Genomic DNA, 8,504 nt, shown 5'->3' with positions numbered 1-8,504 from the left:
TGTGTTAAGACGTTTATATTCTACACCTAATAAATTTCACATGTACCCTTGTAAGATGCACTGTAGGTGTGGTCCCACCAATTACCCTCCCTCCACCCATCTTTCCTCCTGCCTTCCCCTCCCTCTCTCCTTTCTCCTTCTTCTTTGGCTATAATTGGGTTATAGCTTTGATAAGAAAGCTCTAAGTTGGTTTCACAGTAAGACTGAGTACATTGGATACTTTTTCTTCCATTCTTGAGATATTTTGCTGACTAGGACCCAACAACTTTGTGTAACTGAACCTTTCTGAACATTTATTTGTCCAAGTACATTTCTAAATTTGGGTAAAACAATGCCTGCTGTTTGTTTGTTTGTTTGTTTTTAAGGTTAACAGCTTACATTTTAATTCTCTAAATGTTATTGCAAAACCACACAACCCTTCCACAAGAATAGCTATCAAAAATACAAGTTGATTTTGTCCACTTAGAATGAAAAGGCAGCAACATCTTGACAACAACCAGGCAGAACCTTTGTCCAGATGATGGGAAAGTCAATGGCACTAGAGATTGTGTACATGTCCTGTGCTTGATTTGTTCTACTTATTGAAAGTAAACTCCGTGGATTGGTTCTCCCGTTGTGTAAGAATGAGGGAAAATAATGAATACAGTACACACTGAGATAAAAATTCAGAAAATATCCTGTAACTTTTTCCAAAATGATACAGAGAGACGAGATTCACAAAAGGTATGGAGGTGATGTTCGAGCAATTGGAGTTATAATCAAGGAACTATATTCAGGTAACTGCAGGTATAAAGACACAATGATCTTTTCATCACATTTATGTGAAAAATATAATCACCGTCAGTGGGAAGTGAAAACCAGTTTGATGGAGAAAGTGGACTGAATTACATTTGAATAAAAACACGTGGGCATATTTTTTTCTCCTCACTTACTGTTACCACACAGATGGTCTGAGATGAATCATTACAAGAAATTTGTAGGGTACTCTTGAATTCTCTGCCTTTTTTCCCCCACTTTGATAATTAATTATTCATGCCCTCCATGATAAAGAAATTAATATAAAAATCAATCGTTTCCTTAATATCACTAAAATCTTTTCATCTTATTACATTGCTTGAATTGTCATAATCTGAAAATTAAAGTAAAAAATAAGTAATAAATATAATTTTAAAGTAAATGTTACCATCGTTAAAAGAATATTTCTAAGTAAATAATGTTAATAAACACAGACACAATATTAAACAAAAATGATAAAAATAATTACAAACACGTATATATGTATATACATACTGGATATATGCACCCACATACATTTATAAAATTTCTACCTAAATTCACATAATGTAAGAACAATGTATTAACTTCCTTTGAGGGGAGGACTATAATAATTTAGATAGTATTACTGGTAGTTTCTTTTTAGGAAAAGAAATCTAGGAATAAGGCAAAATCCCAAGGCAAAGAAGATATTTCACTGTATAACTTTCTAAAAGTTTTCTTCTAAAATCACTGTGATAACAGAGAAATGTCACATTAGTTTTCACAGTAAATGAACAGCCTATTAAACTAAAAGTAATCAGCTGCCTGTACTGCACATAAATAAACCAGTATTCATACATAAAGTAGTCTCAAAATAATAAAATGTTAGTACATACAGTTGTACTGCTAGGATTCCTTTGCAAACTAGTGACTTAAAAAACTTATAATTTTCTCATACTTTCAGAGTAAAAATAGATCACTGAACATGATTTATCTTAAGATATTTTTCTGAATACCTTCTGCCTAATGTTTCTTTATATATGATTCTGTCACCAATGGAGATCTAAAATATTTTTGGGTTTTTTATTTTGATTGGATTTTTTTATTTTTTGGTGTTTTTTTTTTTTTTTTGGTTGAGACAGAGTCCCACCCTATGCCCTGAGCAGAGTGCAATGATGTCATAGCTCACTGCAACCTCAGACTCAGCTGTGGGCATCCTGCTGCCTCAGCCTCCAGAAGCTGCTGGGATTACAGGTGCTCGCGGAGGCACCTGACTGGGTTTTTCTTTTTTTTAGGAGTCGGGGTCTCACTCTTGCTCAAGCAAGTCTCAAACTCCTAAGCTCAAGCAATTCTCCCTCCACAGCCTCCCACAGTGCTAGGATTACAGGCGTGAGCCACCGCGCCCAGCATGATTGGAATTTTCTTGTCTCATCTAAGCATGCACTTGTAACACTAACTCGTATTGAAAGCTGTTGGCTTCAGAGAGTCTTCTATTCTTTAGCTGAATGAAATGACTTATTCACATTAAATCATTTAAGGAAGGATTAACAAAAATGTAAAAATCTTGAAATGCTATTGCCTGAGAAACTAGTTTCTCTCTAGAAAGATAATCAAGGCGACAGAGATTGTGCTCGTACAGAAATACCTGACTCTGTATTTTAATCCATCTACACATAAGGAACACTAGAGCAGGGAACTAGAAGAGCTAGATAATGTCTATGCTTAAATTAATGAAGTAGGCAATTAAGCCTCTCTTAGTCGGGGGTTTTAAAATTGTTGGCTATCTTCGTTTATTCTTTACATGAGTTTTGTTTCTCGTCCTTATCTTAAACATTGTTATTATTATCAAAATAATGGCAAAGGCATTAAAATAAAAGGCAAAAAGTGGAAACCAAATAAACACATGTACGTGTATAGAGAAAAAAAATAAAATAAAATAAAGTTCTTGGCCGCACAACTAATAAGGACTATGTGAAAAGGATTCAACCTTAACTTAATCAGTTATTATAGTACTTTTAGTTATTTTGAATTGTAAATATATAAATTATTGATTATCCAATGTTTACTTCATATTATTGTATTTTCAAATGAAGCAATGTTATTATGCATAGTATGTAGCCAACCTACCTACACATAAACACACACAGAGTCACACACATTCCTACATATACACACATGTATATGCATATATATATCGTCTACCCACATCTGTACTTTAATTTTCCATAAGCAATTCATGCACGACATATTCAGATGAAGTCTGTCACTGATATTCTTTATTTCCTACATGTTTTCCTTAAGTTGGAAAAGGGCATCGTCATTTACTGAATTGCCAAAGCCATTACTGTTGACGTTGCAAGCATCATACACGATTATGAACACAATTATGCCCCTCCCCTAGGTTTATATGTGGTAGCCAGCCTAAACCCTTCTATCTCAGAGTGTGACTATGGATAGAGTACATTTTTTACAATTTATTTTTTAGTGGTAAGATAGGATTTTTTTAGACAGAAAGGAATACATAAAAAGTAAAAAAGCACCAGATCTTCTGGCAAAGGGGAAGACCCAACTCAGAAGTCTCCCTGGGTCCTTCGTGTAGGGATATATATTGTCTGGAGAATTACATTTTGGCTAGGATTTACCAAGTGGAAAAATATCCTTTCAAAGTTGAATGTAGTCCATCTCTGCAGTTTTTGTCTCAGGGAAAGGATTGGGTTGAGTGCTCCCTACTCAAGGTAGAACCACCCCACAAATATCTCAGGCTGCTTTGTTCATGATCTTGGCAGGGCCCAGAGGGTGTGGTCTGGAAAAGGCAGCCTGTTTGTGCCTGGAAACGGGGGTCTGATTCCTGGGCTCACCTGGGCCTAGAGAATGGGGGAATCTCTGTTCAGTCCTGACTGGGGAAATCCTGTATCAACCAGTTCCTGAAAACTGGAGCAGAACGTGCCTGAACAGAGTGAAAACAAACAAAGCAGGACTCAGACCAGGGATGAGAGATAACCTGGACAGTGTCATCGGGTCATCAGGTCAGATGATGCTAACTGTGCTTGAGATAATCAAGCAGCACTGAGGGCAGTTAGCACTTGAGTCAAGGAAGCTTGGACAGCCACTTTGTCCCTGGGAGTTTCTGGATGCAATAGTGCAGTCATCATGGCTCCTGGGACAACAAGTTAGCCACACATAAAAGACAAACTGGGCCCCCACCTCTTACTGAAATTAACTCATGCTGGATAAAAGAGTTAAATCTAAGACATGAAAGATAAACCCTAGAGAGAAGTGTAGGGAAAAGCTCTTAATTGTATGGGCCTTGGGAAAGAATTCATGAAGACCTCATTGGCAACTGCAGCAAAATTATAAATGGGACCTGATCAAGTTGAAAAGCTTCTACACGGCTAAGGACACAAAGCAAACAGACAACCTTCAGAGTAGGGGGAGATAGTCACTTGTTAGAAATCAAAGGGCTGGTGACCAGACTATACAAAAACAAGCAAAAAAGATGTGAACTTTGCATCTTTTGTATTTACCTGGATGGACTTGGAGACTATTCTTTTTGTTTGTTTGCTTGCTTGTTTGTTTTCTTATGAAAATACATATTTCCAAGAAGTTAAGCTGAAGTACAGGAGCTGGAGAGGGGGCAGGAAGTTGGATCAACACTCGAGATGGGCACAGTGGCTCCGTCCTCCAGAAGACACCAGGGGCCTCAGTGTGTCCCTGTGCCAGATGCTCACACTCGCCTTCCCATCCCAGGGCAATACAGGTTGCCCCTTTCTTGAAGATGATGCAATGTGTCCCCATCTTGGCTCTGAGCTTCCAACTGGTCCCAAGACTTGGGGTAGTGGGGACTGGAGTCTCTGGCTTTAAGCCAGGCTTAAATCTCTGTACCAATTTTAAAATCAGGGAAGAAATGAGTCAAGTTTAGAAAATGCCCAGTTGAGATATTCAGTCACAGGAAAGCTGCATCCTCTGTACCAGCATTTCATAGATAAAAGTTAAGTCCAAGCCCTCGGCTGCTGCTGCTGCTGGGGAGGCAAACGGACAAGCTCGCCTTTCAGTGTCGATGGACGGTCTAGGATATTCTCAGGCCTGGGCTCTTCTTAGAGGCTGTACGAGGGTTCAAGTTGCTGCTGGTTCTTCTGCCTGCTTAGCTTGTTTGGGTCAGTGACTTTGAAGAAGGTGGGACAAACTCCACAAGCCACCGGGGGTGGACGGTGGTGACCTCACACCTGTATTCCATTATGGTGAGCACCAGCTCGTGGTACACCACCCATTCCGGCTGTCTGTTGGAGAGAGCACTGGAAGGGTGGATGTGGACCACCTGCTGGGCAATCAGTGTCCGGTAACCCTCCAATGAGTCCTTCCTGGCAGTATTATGGAAGAGCCCACTGCAGATGGCCTTCTGCACTCACACTGTGGACTTACCACTGGAGACAACAACCAGCTGTGACTGTCTATTACGCCCAACTTCTGCATGAGAATGTCCTGGGCCTGGCACATGGAATGAGCCTGAGACGTGGCACTGTGGGTTAGAGAACTTACTCTTCCAGGAGTCGTACACAGCCAGCGGAGTGAGGTGGGCCCCTTCAGTCTGGTGAAACTTGGCTTTCTGATCAGCAAGGGCTTGTTTGTCCTTGGGTTTGTAGGAGACGTTCTGCACAGACAGCAGGGATTCCATCTGCAGCATCCTCCCTGCAGCCCAGATGCACAGACAGGATGATCAGGACTTCGCAAAGCAGGAGCTGCAGAGGAGACTCGCCCTTCTCATCCAGGCCCCCAGTGTGTGCTGCTGCTCCATGGCTGTGATCAATGTTTCCACTGGGGGTGCATCCATGAAATCAAAGGACAGCATGTCATTAATGCCCATGGCCTTGAGCAGCACTGTCCCACCTAAGTTAGTTCTCCAGATTTCCGGCACGTGGTGGTCCACATTTCATCCTGGTAGGCAAGTTCATGTACAGCCTGTAACCCTTCCCTGGGCCCGTTGTCCCAGCTCTACCAGCTTGTTGCATTGCCTGTGCCTGAGAACTAGGTGTCACCAGGAGCTGGTCAATCCCTGTCTTTGAAGTGTAAACTTTCTGCTTCACAAATCCAGAGTCTACAACATAGTAGATGCCGTCTATCATCAGTGATGTCTGCGTGCTGGTGGCAATCACAACCTTTCTGCTGCCTGGTGGAGCTGGGTCAAAGATTCAGGTCTGCATCTCACCGGGAAGAGCAGAGTACACTGGGAGAATAATTAACTCAGGAGCATTTGATGCTTTCAGACAGGATCTCAAAAGCTATATCAATCTCTTCCTGACCAGTCAGGAAGACCAGGATGTCACCTGGTGGCTCTGTTAAATAGATATGCATGACAGTGATCAGGCTGGAATCCAGATAATCTGTCTCGGGTTCCTTTGTGTACAGTATTTCCACTGGATCTGTTCGACCTGGGATAGTAAAGATGGGAGCCAAGGCACTCTGCACCACCACTCTCTGGGAGAGGGAGACATCTGGGTTCTTAATAATTTTAGTGGGACTTGTGTCCATGCTTGGCTTGGTGTCCCCTCTCAGGGATGGAGGGATAGATGCTCTTCCTCAACTAGTTCCATCTCCAGGTCCTCATCTTCCTCATCATCCACCTTAGGGAGAATACCAGTCTCTTCATCAAAGTCTGGAAATTCTTCTTTGGAAAGGACATTGGCAGCGATCATCTGTTCCATCTCCCACTTCCCTGGATCTGAGATGCAGGCGAGGCACCTGCGTTCCAGCAAGTCATCCTCTCCTTCAGGGGCACTGAGGAAGGGAGAAGAGCCGGTCTGTCCACATTCTGCACTGAGGCCTCCTCATTGGTCTCCCCGACAAGACTTTGTGGTCAATTTGGGTTTAAATCTTCTCCGGTCTTCTTGATCCACATCCTTGGTGCTCAGGCTGGTCTTGGTCCCAGTGAAGGACAGAACTTCCACTTTCACTCTCTGGCAGGGGCTCACCTGCCCCCCGACAGGGCCTTCCCGCTGGAGCTCCCAGATGTGCGCAGGGCCCTCCCATGGCTTCCTTCCTCCTTCCAGCTGCACAAAGCAACCCAACTGCACGATGCTGGTGACTTTGCCACCGTGACTGTCCCCGTAGCAGACCCTTCAGGGGGTCCCGTGTTTATCCTGCCATTGTCCAGAGTCCTCTCCCTGTATTTGTCCCTGTCCTGGCATGGACTCTGCTTCTGCTCTGGGACCTACATCTATGATACCCGAATTTTGTCTTCAGTAGGTTCTTGGTCTTAGTGATTGGGTGAATGAATCCACGGACCACAGATCAGTGGTAAGACAGGATTTATTTACAGAAAAGAAAAGAATACAAAAACACCTAAGCTCCTGGCAGACAGAACTCAGGTTTGAGGGGAGGGAAGCTCTTGCTCTCTCTCTCTGCCTCTCCCTGGGCTCTCTGCTCAGGGGTATATACAGTCTCATGGGGTTATTTAGCTGAACTTGATTGTTACATTTAGCTGGCAGGGGTCCACTAAAGTTACATTCAGCGGGAACTCAGTTGTTACATTTAGCTGGAACTCAGTTAATGAATTAATACAGTCCTTTTATTCACGTTTAGCTGGGGCAAGGTAAACGTTTAGCTGGGGCAAGGTAAATGAAGGTATTAATGAATGTCCATTCATGGAATTGAGGCCTGGGAAATTTACACGAAATTGATGAGGCCATGAAATTGACCAGGCCTATTAAAAGTGGGGTTCCTGGTTCAGGTGAAAGTGCAAGGGAGGGAGACCTAAGGTCCCAGTGTCTCCCCATCAGTTGTCTGGCCCCTCTGTCTACGCCCCCCACATCCCACTGGTTTAGCTGTCAGCTGCTGCTGCACCAACGCCACCAGGGCTAAGGCTGCAGGTCCTCCAGCTCAGCTCAGCTGGCGGGGTGCTACCTGTCCTGTATCATCTAGACTTCCCTTTATTCCTCTCCTGAGTCCTGGAACGCTATCCAGAGCGGGATCGTGGCTCCGCGTGTGGTCTCCGTGTCGGTTTCTTCTTTCTCTGTTGCTCAGCGTCTCTTTGCTTTCCCTGGCCTGACGCACCAGGCAGGAAAGCTTCCAGTTTTTTGAGGACGTCCACAGCAATTCCCACATCATCCTCGTCCAGCATGGTCATAGTCCAGACAGAAGGGTTGTCTGGTTGGCAAAGGAGAGGGAAGTGTTCCTTCAGCTTTTCTTTTTTGGTTTAACAACTAGATCTTTGTTTGTAAGAAGGCTTTGCAGAAGGCTGCATGGTTTGTATGAGACGCAGCAAGTTACTAATAAGAGAGTCTGTGAATTCTGCACCACTTTTGACTAGACAAGCGGTAAAAATATCAAAGGTGATATTTTTCTCAGCAAGACTGATCACAAATTCAGCTAGATCCTTGTTTTTTGATGCCCACATGACTGTCCAGCTCAGTGCAAACCTTCGACACCAAAGGCAGATATTCATGTTTGGCCAATTCTTCTGCAGTGCCCAGGTCTGACCTAATTACAGCTTAAACCAGAGCCACAGCCACTGCCATGGCTACAATTTTCCTCGGGCCTCGTCCCTCCTTCCCAGAGCTGCGAGCTGCTCCAGCAGGGTTCTAGCTGTTGGAGACCAGCCTAACTGGTCTAATGTTCACGAATGATCCAGCAACTCTTCTCTATTTTTTTAATTGGAGCAGGTGAATAACTTTTCTGAATGTTTGAGGGTGAAGCTATGTCCATAAACTCACTTTCAGAATAAGCATCTATAAGTCTATCCTCCAGTAAATTCC

The 8,504-nt window shown here is 43.3% G+C and overlaps 1 pseudogene; it reads right to left on the bottom strand.

Moving 5' to 3' along the window:
• Positions 1-714: 714 nt before the first annotated feature.
• On the bottom strand, positions 715-8,267 carry LOC100941562 (annotated as a pseudogene).
• Between the last annotated feature and the right edge of the window lie 237 nt (positions 8,268-8,504).

Source organism: Otolemur garnettii, unplaced genomic scaffold (genome assembly GCF_000181295.1).
Source record: "Otolemur garnettii isolate 467f Iridium unplaced genomic scaffold, OtoGar3 scaffold00033, whole genome shotgun sequence".
NCBI lineage: Eukaryota > Metazoa > Chordata > Mammalia > Primates > Galagidae > Otolemur > Otolemur garnettii.
The sequence above is the reverse complement of the archived record's forward strand: the minus strand, read 5'-3'. Positions and strand labels throughout refer to the sequence as shown.